Raw genomic sequence first — 16,035 nt, forward strand, 5'->3', positions numbered from 1 at the left:
ATGAAAGGGCTTTCTACGGGTAAGGATGGCAAAGGGTGGCAGTGACGGAAAGTCAGGCAACCTGTCCTGTCCGTCTTTTTGTATCGTGAATTGGAAAGACTGCAAGGGGGAGGGGAGTTGCTTGCGCCCTAAAGGAGGAGTTATTCAGATTCATTGCAGTGGGCGGCGGCTGCAAAACGCACCATTCTTCTTGTTTTGGCTCTGCAAAGCAGCCTTTTCAAGGGTTGGCTTGGGTGACAAAATGTCTTGTGTAGGCGTGGGTTTGTCTCCCTCTCGCTCTCTCTCCCTAAGATGTGTCCGGCATAGGCCAGGGTGCCACTCGAGGACCCAAACCAATTCTGGTTATCGCTTCTCGGCCTTTTGGCTAAGATCAAGTGTAGTATCTGTTCTTATCAGTTTAATATCTGATACGTCCCCTATCTGGGGACCATATATTAAATGGATTTTTAGAACAGGGAGATGGAAAAAGAGCTTGCTCTGTCCACTCCACGCATTGACCTGGTATTGCAGTACCTCCAGGAACGGTGCACCCCTTCTTAACCCAGTTTCCAAAAGCAGAACTCAATTCACCTGATTCATATTAGCCCGATTTAATGAATTGGAAGAAAGCATACGTCTTCATATGCACCTCAATTTGGCCCATTCACTTTTCACACTTCCTCCTTTTGTTTTTTATCTTTCACACTTTTGACTTTCTTTATTCATCCAAATAGCAAACTCATCACCACTCAACCTGACCAACTCGGCTATGTCCCCGTGCTGCAGTTCTCTGTCTTATCTAGATCATTTGCAATTGAATGGAATAGATCCCTTTTGGACAAAGTGGATTCACCTGCTGCTGCAGTGACCACAGGTGTGATAACATCTAGAATTGGCATCTGGTGCGATCTCTCCGCTTCCACTCCAAAGAAAGTTACCTGTTTATTCCTATCATGCATTGGTTTTTGGGGTTTTCTTTGAGTAATGATGATCTCTTTAGTAGTCTGTTGGCGCCCTCTCCTGGAGGAATAGTTTGCTTGCTCTTGGACATTCTAAAAGAGAGGTCATGATAGACATTGAGCTTCTGAGCTCAATTGGGGACAGTCATGGGTGATGAATGTTTGCAACCTACTGCGAAGCCTCATACCGCAATATAAGGAACGTCAAATACTAAGAAAGGGCGGCCTATGAAAGAATTACTACTTTCAATAAGTACACTTAAACGGCTAATTGGGAATAGAAAAACTGTAAAAAGCCCTCTGAGAAAGCCCCCCTCTAACCTTTGATAGTAAGCTTTTCTGTAGTCTGCCTGTTGATGTATTTTCCGTTTGAACTGTGCACAACATGAAGAGACGGAACACTGGCGGCTTGTCACAATGCCCCCCGATGACATCACAATAGCGCTGCTGCCTAGAAAACAAGCTGCGCAGAAGAAGTTGTTCTTTGGGTGGGAGGGTGGGCTAGTGGAAGGAGGGGGCAATCTCTTTTTTTCCCGGGTGGTAGGGGGATGACAGGAGAAGGGAAGCGGGTGGTGAGAAAGGTACAGAGGGCAGGGTTTGGGGGCTGGGAAGGAAAGGGAAAAGATTAGGGTTTGGGGATGATGAAAGGGCTTTCTACGGGTAAGGATGGCAAAGGGTGGCAGTGACGGAAAGTCAGGCAACCTGTCCTGTCCGTCTTTTTGTATCGTGAATTGGAAAGACTGCAAGGGGGAGGGGAGTTGCTTGCGCCCTAAAGGAGGAGTTATTCAGATTCATTGCAGTGGGCGGCGGCTGCAAAACGCACCATTCTTCTTGTTTTGGCTCTGCAAAGCAGCCTTTTCAAGGGTTGGCTTGGGTGACAAAATGTCTTGTGTAGGCGTGGGTTTGTCTCCCTCTCGCTCTCTCTCCCTAAGATGTGTCCGGCATAGGCCAGGGTGCCACTCGAGGCCCAAACCAATTCTGGTTATCGCTTCTCGGCCTTTTGGCTAAGATCAAGTGTAGTATCTGTTCTTATCAGTTTAATATCTGATACGTCCCCTATCTGGGGACCATATATTAAATGGATTTTTAGAACAGGGAGATGGAAAAAGAGCTTGCTCTGTCCACTCCACGCATTGACCTGGTATTGCAGTACCTCCAGGAACGGTGCACCCCTTCTTAACCCAGTTTCCAAAAGCAGAACTCAATTCACCTGATTCATATTAGCCCGATTTAATGAATTGGAAGAAAGCATACGTCTTCATATGCACCTCAATTTGGCCCATTCACTTTTCACACTTCCTCCTTTTGTTTTTTATCTTTCACACTTTTGACTTTCTTTATTCATCCAAATAGCAAACTCATCACCACTCAACCTGACCAACTCGGCTATGTCCCCGTGCTGCAGTTCTCTGTCTTATCTAGATCATTTGCAATTGAATGGAATAGATCCCTTTTGGACAAAGTGGATTCACCTGCTGCTGCAGTGACCACAGGTGTGATAACATCTAGAATTGGCATCTGGTGCGATCTCTCCGCTTCCACTCCAAAGAAAGTTACCTGTTTATTCCTATCATGCATTGGTTTTTGGGGTTTTCTTTGAGTAATGATGATCTCTTTAGTAGTCTGTTGGCGCCCTCTCCTGGAGGAATAGTTTGCTTGCTCTTGGACATTCTAAAAGAGAGGTCATGATAGACATTGAGCTTCTGAGCTCAATTGGGGACAGTCATGGGTGATGAATGTTTGCAACCTACTGCGAAGCCTCATACCGCAATATAAGGAACGTCAAATACTAAGAAAGGGCGGCCTATGAAAGAATTACTACTTTCAATAAGTACACTTAAACGGCTAATTGGGAATAGAAAAACTGTAAAAAGCCCTCTGAGAAAGCCCCCCTCTAACCTTTGATAGTAAGCTTTTCTGTAGTCTGCCTGTTGATGTATTTTCCGTTTGAACTGTGCACAACATGAAGAGACGGAACACTGGCGGCTTGTCACAATGCCCCCCGATGACATCACAATAGCGCTGCTGCCTAGAAAACAAGCTGCGCAGAAGAAGTTGTTCTTTGGGTGGGAGGGTGGGCTAGTGGAAGGAGGGGGCAATCTCTTTTTTTCCCGGGTGGTAGGGGGATGACAGGAGAAGGGAAGCGGGTGGTGAGAAAGGTACAGAGGGCAGGGTTTGGGGGCTGGGAAGGAAAGGGAAAAGATTAGGGTTTGGGGATGATGAAAGGGCTTTCTACGGGTAAGGATGGCAAAGGGTGGCAGTGACGGAAAGTCAGGCAACCTGTCCTGTCCGTCTTTTTGTATCGTGAATTGGAAAGACTGCAAGGGGGAGGGGAGTTGCTTGCGCCCTAAAGGAGGAGTTATTCAGATTCATTGCAGTGGGCGGCGGCTGCAAAACGCACCATTCTTCTTGTTTTGGCTCTGCAAAGCAGCCTTTTCAAGGGTTGGCTTGGGTGACAAAATGTCTTGTGTAGGCGTGGGTTTGTCTCCCTCTCGCTCTCTCTCCCTAAGATGTGTCCGGCATAGGCCAGGGTGCCACTCGAGGCCCAAACCAATTCTGGTTATCGCTTCTCGGCCTTTTGGCTAAGATCAAGTGTAGTATCTGTTCTTATCAGTTTAATATCTGATACGTCCCCTATCTGGGGACCATATATTAAATGGATTTTTAGAACAGGGAGATGGAAAAAGAGCTTGCTCTGTCCACTCCACGCATTGACCTGGTATTGCAGTACCTCCAGGAACGGTGCACCCCTTCTTAACCCAGTTTCCAAAAGCAGAACTCAATTCACCTGATTCATATTAGCCCGATTTAATGAATTGGAAGAAAGCATACGTCTTCATATGCACCTCAATTTGGCCCATTCACTTTTCACACTTCCTCCTTTTGTTTTTTATCTTTCACACTTTTGACTTTCTTTATTCATCCAAATAGCAAACTCATCACCACTCAACCTGACCAACTCGGCTATGTCCCCGTGCTGCAGTTCTCTGTCTTATCTAGATCATTTGCAATTGAATGGAATAGATCCCTTTTGGACAAAGTGGATTCACCTGCTGCTGCAGTGACCACAGGTGTGATAACATCTAGAATTGGCATCTGGTGCGATCTCTCCGCTTCCACTCCAAAGAAAGTTACCTGTTTATTCCTATCATGCATTGGTTTTTGGGGTTTTCTTTGAGTAATGATGATCTCTTTAGTAGTCTGTTGGCGCCCTCTCCTGGAGGAATAGTTTGCTTGCTCTTGGACATTCTAAAAGAGAGGTCATGATAGACATTGAGCTTCTGAGCTCAATTGGGGACAGTCATGGGTGATGAATGTTTGCAACCTACTGCGAAGCCTCATACCGCAATATAAGGAACGTCAAATACTAAGAAAGGGCGGCCTATGAAAGAATTACTACTTTCAATAAGTACACTTAAACGGCTAATTGGGAATAGAAAAACTGTAAAAAGCCCTCTGAGAAAGCCCCCCTCTAACCTTTGATAGTAAGCTTTTCTGTAGTCTGCCTGTTGATGTATTTTCCGTTTGAACTGTGCACAACATGAAGAGACGGAACACTGGCGGCTTGTCACAATGCCCCCCGATGACATCACAATAGCGCTGCTGCCTAGAAAACAAGCTGCGCAGAAGAAGTTGTTCTTTGGGTGGGAGGGTGGGCTAGTGGAAGGAGGGGGCAATCTCTTTTTTTCCCGGGTGGTAGGGGGATGACAGGAGAAGGGAAGCGGGTGGTGAGAAAGGTACAGAGGGCAGGGTTTGGGGGCTGGGAAGGAAAGGGAAAAGATTAGGGTTTGGGGATGATGAAAGGGCTTTCTACGGGTAAGGATGGCAAAGGGTGGCAGTGACGGAAAGTCAGGCAACCTGTCCTGTCCGTCTTTTTGTATCGTGAATTGGAAAGACTGCAAGGGGGAGGGGAGTTGCTTGCGCCCTAAAGGAGGAGTTATTCAGATTCATTGCAGTGGGCGGCGGCTGCAAAACGCACCATTCTTCTTGTTTTGGCTCTGCAAAGCAGCCTTTTCAAGGGTTGGCTTGGGTGACAAAATGTCTTGTGTAGGCGTGGGTTTGTCTCCCTCTCGCTCTCTCTCCCTAAGATGTGTCCGGCATAGGCCAGGGTGCCACTCGAGGCCCAAACCAATTCTGGTTATCGCTTCTCGGCCTTTTGGCTAAGATCAAGTGTAGTATCTGTTCTTATCAGTTTAATATCTGATACGTCCCCTATCTGGGGACCATATATTAAATGGATTTTTAGAACAGGGAGATGGAAAAAGAGCTTGCTCTGTCCACTCCACGCATTGACCTGGTATTGCAGTACCTCCAGGAACGGTGCACCCCTTCTTAACCCAGTTTCCAAAAGCAGAACTCAATTCACCTGATTCATATTAGCCCGATTTAATGAATTGGAAGAAAGCATACGTCTTCATATGCACCTCAATTTGGCCCATTCACTTTTCACACTTCCTCCTTTTGTTTTTTATCTTTCACACTTTTGACTTTCTTTATTCATCCAAATAGCAAACTCATCACCACTCAACCTGACCAACTCGGCTATGTCCCCGTGCTGCAGTTCTCTGTCTTATCTAGATCATTTGCAATTGAATGGAATAGATCCCTTTTGGACAAAGTGGATTCACCTGCTGCTGCAGTGACCACAGGTGTGATAACATCTAGAATTGGCATCTGGTGCGATCTCTCCGCTTCCACTCCAAAGAAAGTTACCTGTTTATTCCTATCATGCATTGGTTTTTGGGGTTTTCTTTGAGTAATGATGATCTCTTTAGTAGTCTGTTGGCGCCCTCTCCTGGAGGAATAGTTTGCTTGCTCTTGGACATTCTAAAAGAGAGGTCATGATAGACATTGAGCTTCTGAGCTCAATTGGGGACAGTCATGGGTGATGAATGTTTGCAACCTACTGCGAAGCCTCATACCGCAATATAAGGAACGTCAAATACTAAGAAAGGGCGGCCTATGAAAGAATTACTACTTTCAATAAGTACACTTAAACGGCTAATTGGGAATAGAAAAACTGTAAAAAGCCCTCTGAGAAAGCCCCCCTCTAACCTTTGATAGTAAGCTTTTCTGTAGTCTGCCTGTTGATGTATTTTCCGTTTGAACTGTGCACAACATGAAGAGACGGAACACTGGCGGCTTGTCACAATGCCCCCCGATGACATCACAATAGCGCTGCTGCCTAGAAAACAAGCTGCGCAGAAGAAGTTGTTCTTTGGGTGGGAGGGTGGGCTAGTGGAAGGAGGGGGCAATCTCTTTTTTTCCCGGGTGGTAGGGGGATGACAGGAGAAGGGAAGCGGGTGGTGAGAAAGGTACAGAGGGCAGGGTTTGGGGGCTGGGAAGGAAAGGGAAAAGATTAGGGTTTGGGGATGATGAAAGGGCTTTCTACGGGTAAGGATGGCAAAGGGTGGCAGTGACGGAAAGTCAGGCAACCTGTCCTGTCCGTCTTTTTGTATCGTGAATTGGAAAGACTGCAAGGGGGAGGGGAGTTGCTTGCGCCCTAAAGGAGGAGTTATTCAGATTCATTGCAGTGGGCGGCGGCTGCAAAACGCACCATTCTTCTTGTTTTGGCTCTGCAAAGCAGCCTTTTCAAGGGTTGGCTTGGGTGACAAAATGTCTTGTGTAGGCGTGGGTTTGTCTCCCTCTCGCTCTCTCTCCCTAAGATGTGTCCGGCATAGGCCAGGGTGCCACTCGAGGCCCAAACCAATTCTGGTTATCGCTTCTCGGCCTTTTGGCTAAGATCAAGTGTAGTATCTGTTCTTATCAGTTTAATATCTGATACGTCCCCTATCTGGGGACCATATATTAAATGGATTTTTAGAACAGGGAGATGGAAAAAGAGCTTGCTCTGTCCACTCCACGCATTGACCTGGTATTGCAGTACCTCCAGGAACGGTGCACCCCTTCTTAACCCAGTTTCCAAAAGCAGAACTCAATTCACCTGATTCATATTAGCCCGATTTAATGAATTGGAAGAAAGCATACGTCTTCATATGCACCTCAATTTGGCCCATTCACTTTTCACACTTCCTCCTTTTGTTTTTTATCTTTCACACTTTTGACTTTCTTTATTCATCCAAATAGCAAACTCATCACCACTCAACCTGACCAACTCGGCTATGTCCCCGTGCTGCAGTTCTCTGTCTTATCTAGATCATTTGCAATTGAATGGAATAGATCCCTTTTGGACAAAGTGGATTCACCTGCTGCTGCAGTGACCACAGGTGTGATAACATCTAGAATTGGCATCTGGTGCGATCTCTCCGCTTCCACTCCAAAGAAAGTTACCTGTTTATTCCTATCATGCATTGGTTTTTGGGGTTTTCTTTGAGTAATGATGATCTCTTTAGTAGTCTGTTGGCGCCCTCTCCTGGAGGAATAGTTTGCTTGCTCTTGGACATTCTAAAAGAGAGGTCATGATAGACATTGAGCTTCTGAGCTCAATTGGGGACAGTCATGGGTGATGAATGTTTGCAACCTACTGCGAAGCCTCATACCGCAATATAAGGAACGTCAAATACTAAGAAAGGGCGGCCTATGAAAGAATTACTACTTTCAATAAGTACACTTAAACGGCTAATTGGGAATAGAAAAACTGTAAAAAGCCCTCTGAGAAAGCCCCCCTCTAACCTTTGATAGTAAGCTTTTCTGTAGTCTGCCTGTTGATGTATTTTCCGTTTGAACTGTGCACAACATGAAGAGACGGAACACTGGCGGCTTGTCACAATGCCCCCCGATGACATCACAATAGCGCTGCTGCCTAGAAAACAAGCTGCGCAGAAGAAGTTGTTCTTTGGGTGGGAGGGTGGGCTAGTGGAAGGAGGGGGCAATCTCTTTTTTTCCCGGGTGGTAGGGGGATGACAGGAGAAGGGAAGCGGGTGGTGAGAAAGGTACAGAGGGCAGGGTTTGGGGGCTGGGAAGGAAAGGGAAAAGATTAGGGTTTGGGGATGATGAAAGGGCTTTCTACGGGTAAGGATGGCAAAGGGTGGCAGTGACGGAAAGTCAGGCAACCTGTCCTGTCCGTCTTTTTGTATCGTGAATTGGAAAGACTGCAAGGGGGAGGGGAGTTGCTTGCGCCCTAAAGGAGGAGTTATTCAGATTCATTGCAGTGGGCGGCGGCTGCAAAACGCACCATTCTTCTTGTTTTGGCTCTGCAAAGCAGCCTTTTCAAGGGTTGGCTTGGGTGACAAAATGTCTTGTGTAGGCGTGGGTTTGTCTCCCTCTCGCTCTCTCTCCCTAAGATGTGTCCGGCATAGGCCAGGGTGCCACTCGAGGCCCAAACCAATTCTGGTTATCGCTTCTCGGCCTTTTGGCTAAGATCAAGTGTAGTATCTGTTCTTATCAGTTTAATATCTGATACGTCCCCTATCTGGGGACCATATATTAAATGGATTTTTAGAACAGGGAGATGGAAAAAGAGCTTGCTCTGTCCACTCCACGCATTGACCTGGTATTGCAGTACCTCCAGGAACGGTGCACCCCTTCTTAACCCAGTTTCCAAAAGCAGAACTCAATTCACCTGATTCATATTAGCCCGATTTAATGAATTGGAAGAAAGCATACGTCTTCATATGCACCTCAATTTGGCCCATTCACTTTTCACACTTCCTCCTTTTGTTTTTTATCTTTCACACTTTTGACTTTCTTTATTCATCCAAATAGCAAACTCATCACCACTCAACCTGACCAACTCGGCTATGTCCCCGTGCTGCAGTTCTCTGTCTTATCTAGATCATTTGCAATTGAATGGAATAGATCCCTTTTGGACAAAGTGGATTCACCTGCTGCTGCAGTGACCACAGGTGTGATAACATCTAGAATTGGCATCTGGTGCGATCTCTCCGCTTCCACTCCAAAGAAAGTTACCTGTTTATTCCTATCATGCATTGGTTTTTGGGGTTTTCTTTGAGTAATGATGATCTCTTTAGTAGTCTGTTGGCGCCCTCTCCTGGAGGAATAGTTTGCTTGCTCTTGGACATTCTAAAAGAGAGGTCATGATAGACATTGAGCTTCTGAGCTCAATTGGGGACAGTCATGGGTGATGAATGTTTGCAACCTACTGCGAAGCCTCATACCGCAATATAAGGAACGTCAAATACTAAGAAAGGGCGGCCTATGAAAGAATTACTACTTTCAATAAGTACACTTAAACGGCTAATTGGGAATAGAAAAACTGTAAAAAGCCCTCTGAGAAAGCCCCCCTCTAACCTTTGATAGTAAGCTTTTCTGTAGTCTGCCTGTTGATGTATTTTCCGTTTGAACTGTGCACAACATGAAGAGACGGAACACTGGCGGCTTGTCACAATGCCCCCCGATGACATCACAATAGCGCTGCTGCCTAGAAAACAAGCTGCGCAGAAGAAGTTGTTCTTTGGGTGGGAGGGTGGGCTAGTGGAAGGAGGGGGCAATCTCTTTTTTTCCCGGGTGGTAGGGGGATGACAGGAGAAGGGAAGCGGGTGGTGAGAAAGGTACAGAGGGCAGGGTTTGGGGGCTGGGAAGGAAAGGGAAAAGATTAGGGTTTGGGGATGATGAAAGGGCTTTCTACGGGTAAGGATGGCAAAGGGTGGCAGTGACGGAAAGTCAGGCAACCTGTCCTGTCCGTCTTTTTGTATCGTGAATTGGAAAGACTGCAAGGGGGAGGGGAGTTGCTTGCGCCCTAAAGGAGGAGTTATTCAGATTCATTGCAGTGGGCGGCGGCTGCAAAACGCACCATTCTTCTTGTTTTGGCTCTGCAAAGCAGCCTTTTCAAGGGTTGGCTTGGGTGACAAAATGTCTTGTGTAGGCGTGGGTTTGTCTCCCTCTCGCTCTCTCTCCCTAAGATGTGTCCGGCATAGGCCAGGGTGCCACTCGAGGCCCAAACCAATTCTGGTTATCGCTTCTCGGCCTTTTGGCTAAGATCAAGTGTAGTATCTGTTCTTATCAGTTTAATATCTGATACGTCCCCTATCTGGGGACCATATATTAAATGGATTTTTAGAACAGGGAGATGGAAAAAGAGCTTGCTCTGTCCACTCCACGCATTGACCTGGTATTGCAGTACCTCCAGGAACGGTGCACCCCTTCTTAACCCAGTTTCCAAAAGCAGAACTCAATTCACCTGATTCATATTAGCCCGATTTAATGAATTGGAAGAAAGCATACGTCTTCATATGCACCTCAATTTGGCCCATTCACTTTTCACACTTCCTCCTTTTGTTTTTTATCTTTCACACTTTTGACTTTCTTTATTCATCCAAATAGCAAACTCATCACCACTCAACCTGACCAACTCGGCTATGTCCCCGTGCTGCAGTTCTCTGTCTTATCTAGATCATTTGCAATTGAATGGAATAGATCCCTTTTGGACAAAGTGGATTCACCTGCTGCTGCAGTGACCACAGGTGTGATAACATCTAGAATTGGCATCTGGTGCGATCTCTCCGCTTCCACTCCAAAGAAAGTTACCTGTTTATTCCTATCATGCATTGGTTTTTGGGGTTTTCTTTGAGTAATGATGATCTCTTTAGTAGTCTGTTGGCGCCCTCTCCTGGAGGAATAGTTTGCTTGCTCTTGGACATTCTAAAAGAGAGGTCATGATAGACATTGAGCTTCTGAGCTCAATTGGGGACAGTCATGGGTGATGAATGTTTGCAACCTACTGCGAAGCCTCATACCGCAATATAAGGAACGTCAAATACTAAGAAAGGGCGGCCTATGAAAGAATTACTACTTTCAATAAGTACACTTAAACGGCTAATTGGGAATAGAAAAACTGTAAAAAGCCCTCTGAGAAAGCCCCCCTCTAACCTTTGATAGTAAGCTTTTCTGTAGTCTGCCTGTTGATGTATTTTCCGTTTGAACTGTGCACAACATGAAGAGACGGAACACTGGCGGCTTGTCACAATGCCCCCCGATGACATCACAATAGCGCTGCTGCCTAGAAAACAAGCTGCGCAGAAGAAGTTGTTCTTTGGGTGGGAGGGTGGGCTAGTGGAAGGAGGGGGCAATCTCTTTTTTTCCCGGGTGGTAGGGGGATGACAGGAGAAGGGAAGCGGGTGGTGAGAAAGGTACAGAGGGCAGGGTTTGGGGGCTGGGAAGGAAAGGGAAAAGATTAGGGTTTGGGGATGATGAAAGGGCTTTCTACGGGTAAGGATGGCAAAGGGTGGCAGTGACGGAAAGTCAGGCAACCTGTCCTGTCCGTCTTTTTGTATCGTGAATTGGAAAGACTGCAAGGGGGAGGGGAGTTGCTTGCGCCCTAAAGGAGGAGTTATTCAGATTCATTGCAGTGGGCGGCGGCTGCAAAACGCACCATTCTTCTTGTTTTGGCTCTGCAAAGCAGCCTTTTCAAGGGTTGGCTTGGGTGACAAAATGTCTTGTGTAGGCGTGGGTTTGTCTCCCTCTCGCTCTCTCTCCCTAAGATGTGTCCGGCATAGGCCAGGGTGCCACTCGAGGCCCAAACCAATTCTGGTTATCGCTTCTCGGCCTTTTGGCTAAGATCAAGTGTAGTATCTGTTCTTATCAGTTTAATATCTGATACGTCCCCTATCTGGGGACCATATATTAAATGGATTTTTAGAACAGGGAGATGGAAAAAGAGCTTGCTCTGTCCACTCCACGCATTGACCTGGTATTGCAGTACCTCCAGGAACGGTGCACCCCTTCTTAACCCAGTTTCCAAAAGCAGAACTCAATTCACCTGATTCATATTAGCCCGATTTAATGAATTGGAAGAAAGCATACGTCTTCATATGCACCTCAATTTGGCCCATTCACTTTTCACACTTCCTCCTTTTGTTTTTTATCTTTCACACTTTTGACTTTCTTTATTCATCCAAATAGCAAACTCATCACCACTCAACCTGACCAACTCGGCTATGTCCCCGTGCTGCAGTTCTCTGTCTTATCTAGATCATTTGCAATTGAATGGAATAGATCCCTTTTGGACAAAGTGGATTCACCTGCTGCTGCAGTGACCACAGGTGTGATAACATCTAGAATTGGCATCTGGTGCGATCTCTCCGCTTCCACTCCAAAGAAAGTTACCTGTTTATTCCTATCATGCATTGGTTTTTGGGGTTTTCTTTGAGTAATGATGATCTCTTTAGTAGTCTGTTGGCACCCTCTCCTGGAGGAATAGTTTGCTTGCTCTTGGACATTCTAAAAGAGAGGTCATGATAGACATTGAGCTTCTGAGCTCAATTGGGGACAGTCATGGGTGATGAATGTTTGCAACCTACTGCGAAGCCTCATACCGCAATATAAGGAACGTCAAATACTAAGAAAGGGCGGCCTATGAAAGAATTACTACTTTCAATAAGTACACTTAAACGGCTAATTGGGAATAGAAAAACTGTAAAAAGCCCTCTGAGAAAGCCCCCCTCTAACCTTTGATAGTAAGCTTTTCTGTAGTCTGCCTGTTGATGTATTTTCCGTTTGAACTGTGCACAACATGAAGAGACGGAACACTGGCGGCTTGTCACAATGCCCCCCGATGACATCACAATAGCGCTGCTGCCTAGAAAACAAGCTGCGCAGAAGAAGTTGTTCTTTGGGTGGGAGGGTGGGCTAGTGGAAGGAGGGGGCAATCTCTTTTTTTCCCGGGTGGTAGGGGGATGACAGGAGAAGGGAAGCGGGTGGTGAGAAAGGTACAGAGGGCAGGGTTTGGGGGCTGGGAAGGAAAGGGAAAAGATTAGGGTTTGGGGATGATGAAAGGGCTTTCTACGGGTAAGGATGGCAAAGGGTGGCAGTGACGGAAAGTCAGGCAACCTGTCCTGTCCGTCTTTTTGTATCGTGAATTGGAAAGACTGCAAGGGGGAGGGGAGTTGCTTGCGCCCTAAAGGAGGAGTTATTCAGATTCATTGCAGTGGGCGGCGGCTGCAAAACGCACCATTCTTCTTGTTTTGGCTCTGCAAAGCAGCCTTTTCAAGGGTTGGCTTGGGTGACAAAATGTCTTGTGTAGGCGTGGGTTTGTCTCCCTCTCGCTCTCTCTCCCTAAGATGTGTCCGGCATAGGCCAGGGTGCCACTCGAGGCCCAAACCAATTCTGGTTATCGCTTCTCGGCCTTTTGGCTAAGATCAAGTGTAGTATCTGTTCTTATCAGTTTAATATCTGATACGTCCCCTATCTGGGGACCATATATTAAATGGATTTTTAGAACAGGGAGATGGAAAAAGAGCTTGCTCTGTCCACTCCACGCATTGACCTGGTATTGCAGTACCTCCAGGAACGGTGCACCCCTTCTTAACCCAGTTTCCAAAAGCAGAACTCAATTCACCTGATTCATATTAGCCCGATTTAATGAATTGGAAGAAAGCATACGTCTTCATATGCACCTCAATTTGGCCCATTCACTTTTCACACTTCCTCCTTTTGTTTTTTATCTTTCACACTTTTGACTTTCTTTATTCATCCAAATAGCAAACTCATCACCACTCAACCTGACCAACTCGGCTATGTCCCCGTGCTGCAGTTCTCTGTCTTATCTAGATCATTTGCAATTGAATGGAATAGATCCCTTTTGGACAAAGTGGATTCACCTGCTGCTGCAGTGACCACAGGTGTGATAACATCTAGAATTGGCATCTGGTGCGATCTCTCCGCTTCCACTCCAAAGAAAGTTACCTGTTTATTCCTATCATGCATTGGTTTTTGGGGTTTTCTTTGAGTAATGATGATCTCTTTAGTAGTCTGTTGGCGCCCTCTCCTGGAGGAATAGTTTGCTTGCTCTTGGACATTCTAAAAGAGAGGTCATGATAGACATTGAGCTTCTGAGCTCAATTGGGGACAGTCATGGGTGATGAATGTTTGCAACCTACTGCGAAGCCTCATACCGCAATATAAGGAACGTCAAATACTAAGAAAGGGCGGCCTATGAAAGAATTACTACTTTCAATAAGTACACTTAAACGGCTAATTGGGAATAGAAAAACTGTAAAAAGCCCTCTGAGAAAGCCCCCCTCTAACCTTTGATAGTAAGCTTTTCTGTAGTCTGCCTGTTGATGTATTTTCCGTTTGAACTGTGCACAACATGAAGAGACGGAACACTGGCGGCTTGTCACAATGCCCCCCGATGACATCACAATAGCGCTGCTGCCTAGAAAACAAGCTGCGCAGAAGAAGTTGTTCTTTGGGTGGGAGGGTGGGCTAGTGGAAGGAGGGGGCAATCTCTTTTTTTCCCGGGTGGTAGGGGGATGACAGGAGAAGGGAAGCGGGTGGTGAGAAAGGTACAGAGGGCAGGGTTTGGGGGCTGGGAAGGAAAGGGAAAAGATTAGGGTTTGGGGATGATGAAAGGGCTTTCTACGGGTAAGGATGGCAAAGGGTGGCAGTGACGGAAAGTCAGGCAACCTGTCCTGTCCGTCTTTTTGTATCGTGAATTGGAAAGACTGCAAGGGGGAGGGGAGTTGCTTGCGCCCTAAAGGAGGAGTTATTCAGATTCATTGCAGTGGGCGGCGGCTGCAAAACGCACCATTCTTCTTGTTTTGGCTCTGCAAAGCAGCCTTTTCAAGGGTTGGCTTGGGTGACAAAATGTCTTGTGTAGGCGTGGGTTTGTCTCCCTCTCGCTCTCTCTCCCTAAGATGTGTCCGGCATAGGCCAGGGTGCCACTCGAGGCCCAAACCAATTCTGGTTATCGCTTCTCGGCCTTTTGGCTAAGATCAAGTGTAGTATCTGTGAGGCTCGGCAGATGCAATGCACACTGGAAGGTTGCGCTTGCTAGTACTCTTGATGTATAGTATATTCATCTAGAGGAAAACATGGCCCTACCAGGATCGAGGCTATTAGACTGAGTAAGTGTGGGGGCTATGGTGCAATGTGCCCCAGGACTGACGACCCTGGAGTGAGTCTGAGCTTGCTGGCTTGGGACCCCGGCGAGCCTTGGGCTCTGTAGCACACCGTACCTTGCCCTTTCATACTTTCTGAGCATATTGCTCTATCCCGGCCTTCTGGCTAGGAAGGGAAATTTTTATAATCATGGTCGGAGGTCCGTTCAGCTTTGGGCTGAGAAACCAACACCCGGTTGGAGGTCCGGGTCAGCTTCGGCTGAGAAACCAACACCCGGTTGGAGGTCTGGGTCAGCTTCGGCTGAGAAACCAACACCCGGTTGGAGGTCCGGGTCAGCTTCGGCTGAGAAACCAACACCCGGTTGGAGGTCCGGTTAGCCTTGGGCTGAGAAACCAACACCGGTTGACGGTCCGGGCAGTTTCGGCTGCGAAACCAACAACTAGTAGCTCTCTACTCCACTTGGGTAAGATGCCTGGGTGGACGCTGGGAGCAACGACAAGGCTCAACCAGGCTTTGGCTTGGGGGAGCACCGAAGATCCCTGACCCTTGCTGTGGCCTTCTGGCTCGGAGGGACGGGGTTGATTTTTGGGGACCCTCTCCTCACGGAGGGGTCCACACGAATCCTAGCCTTTGCACTGTTTTTGGTGTGACTTCGGTCATGCATTTTTTGCGGTGCTTTGGAAAGCTTCATTAAATCAAAATCTGTTCTTATCAGTTTAATATCTGATACGTCCCCTATCTGGGGACCATATATTAAATGGATTTTTAGAACAGGGAGATGGAAAAAGAGCTTGCTCTGTCCACTCCACGCATTGACCTGGTATTGCAGTACCTCCAGGAACGGTGCACCCCTTCTTAACCCAGTTTCCAAAAGCAGAACTCAATTCACCTGATTCATATTAGCCCGATTTAATGAATTGGAAGAAAGCATACGTCTTCATATGCACCTCAATTTGGCCCATTCACTTTTCACACTTCCTCCTTTTGTTTTTTATCTTTCACACTTTTGACTTTCTTTATTCATCCAAATAGCAAACTCATCACCACTCAACCTGACCAACTCGGCTATGTCCCCGTGCTGCAGTTCTCTGTCTTATCTAGATCATTTGCAATTGAATGGAATAGATCCCTTTTGGACAAAGTGGATTCACCTGCTGCTGCAGTGACCACAGGTGTGATAACATCTAGAATTGGCATCTGGTGCGATCTCTCCGCTTCCACTCCAAAGAAAGTTACCTGTTTATTCCTATCATGCATTGGTTTTTGGGGTTTTCTTTGAGTAATGATGATCTCTTTAGTAGTCTGTTGGCGCCCTCTCTTGGAGGAATAGTTTGCT

General features: G+C 46.7%; 10 non-coding genes and 1 pseudogene across 10 annotated transcripts; all 11 read left to right on the forward strand.

The window, feature by feature from the left end:
* The first annotated feature begins 344 nt into the window (after positions 1 to 344).
* On the forward strand, positions 345 to 535 carry LOC142275808 (U2 spliceosomal RNA). The gene has a single exon (XR_012739407.1). It is a non-coding gene; the product is annotated as a U2 spliceosomal RNA (small nuclear RNA).
* A 1,387-nt stretch (positions 536 to 1,922) lies between these two features.
* Positions 1,923 to 2,113, forward strand: LOC142275820 (U2 spliceosomal RNA). The gene has a single exon (XR_012739418.1). It is a non-coding gene; the product is annotated as a U2 spliceosomal RNA (small nuclear RNA).
* A 1,387-nt stretch (positions 2,114 to 3,500) lies between these two features.
* Positions 3,501 to 3,691, forward strand: LOC142275832 (U2 spliceosomal RNA). Its single transcript, XR_012739429.1, has one exon. It is a non-coding gene; the product is annotated as a U2 spliceosomal RNA (small nuclear RNA).
* A 1,387-nt stretch (positions 3,692 to 5,078) lies between these two features.
* Positions 5,079 to 5,269, forward strand: LOC142275844 (U2 spliceosomal RNA). The gene has a single exon (XR_012739439.1). It is a non-coding gene; the product is annotated as a U2 spliceosomal RNA (small nuclear RNA).
* A 1,387-nt stretch (positions 5,270 to 6,656) lies between these two features.
* On the forward strand, positions 6,657 to 6,847 carry LOC142275845 (U2 spliceosomal RNA). Its single transcript, XR_012739440.1, has one exon. It is a non-coding gene; the product is annotated as a U2 spliceosomal RNA (small nuclear RNA).
* Positions 6,848 to 8,234: 1,387 nt separating this feature from the next.
* On the forward strand, positions 8,235 to 8,425 carry LOC142275809 (U2 spliceosomal RNA). The gene has a single exon (XR_012739408.1). It is a non-coding gene; the product is annotated as a U2 spliceosomal RNA (small nuclear RNA).
* A 1,387-nt stretch (positions 8,426 to 9,812) lies between these two features.
* Positions 9,813 to 10,003, forward strand: LOC142275810 (U2 spliceosomal RNA). Its single transcript, XR_012739409.1, has one exon. It is a non-coding gene; the product is annotated as a U2 spliceosomal RNA (small nuclear RNA).
* A 1,387-nt stretch (positions 10,004 to 11,390) lies between these two features.
* LOC142275811 (U2 spliceosomal RNA) lies at positions 11,391 to 11,581 on the forward strand. The gene has a single exon (XR_012739410.1). It is a non-coding gene; the product is annotated as a U2 spliceosomal RNA (small nuclear RNA).
* Positions 11,582 to 12,968: 1,387 nt separating this feature from the next.
* LOC142275812 (U2 spliceosomal RNA) lies at positions 12,969 to 13,159 on the forward strand. The gene has a single exon (XR_012739411.1). It is a non-coding gene; the product is annotated as a U2 spliceosomal RNA (small nuclear RNA).
* Positions 13,160 to 14,546: 1,387 nt separating this feature from the next.
* LOC142275843 (U2 spliceosomal RNA) lies at positions 14,547 to 14,673 on the forward strand (annotated as a pseudogene).
* Positions 14,674 to 15,357: 684 nt separating this feature from the next.
* Positions 15,358 to 15,553, forward strand: LOC142275842 (U2 spliceosomal RNA). Its single transcript, XR_012739438.1, has one exon. It is a non-coding gene; the product is annotated as a U2 spliceosomal RNA (small nuclear RNA).
* The last annotated feature ends 482 nt before the right edge of the window (positions 15,554 to 16,035 follow it).

The sequence above is a fragment of the Anomaloglossus baeobatrachus genome, unplaced genomic scaffold (genome assembly GCF_048569485.1).
Source record: "Anomaloglossus baeobatrachus isolate aAnoBae1 unplaced genomic scaffold, aAnoBae1.hap1 Scaffold_3867, whole genome shotgun sequence".
NCBI classification, from domain to species: Eukaryota; Metazoa; Chordata; class Amphibia; order Anura; family Aromobatidae; genus Anomaloglossus; species Anomaloglossus baeobatrachus.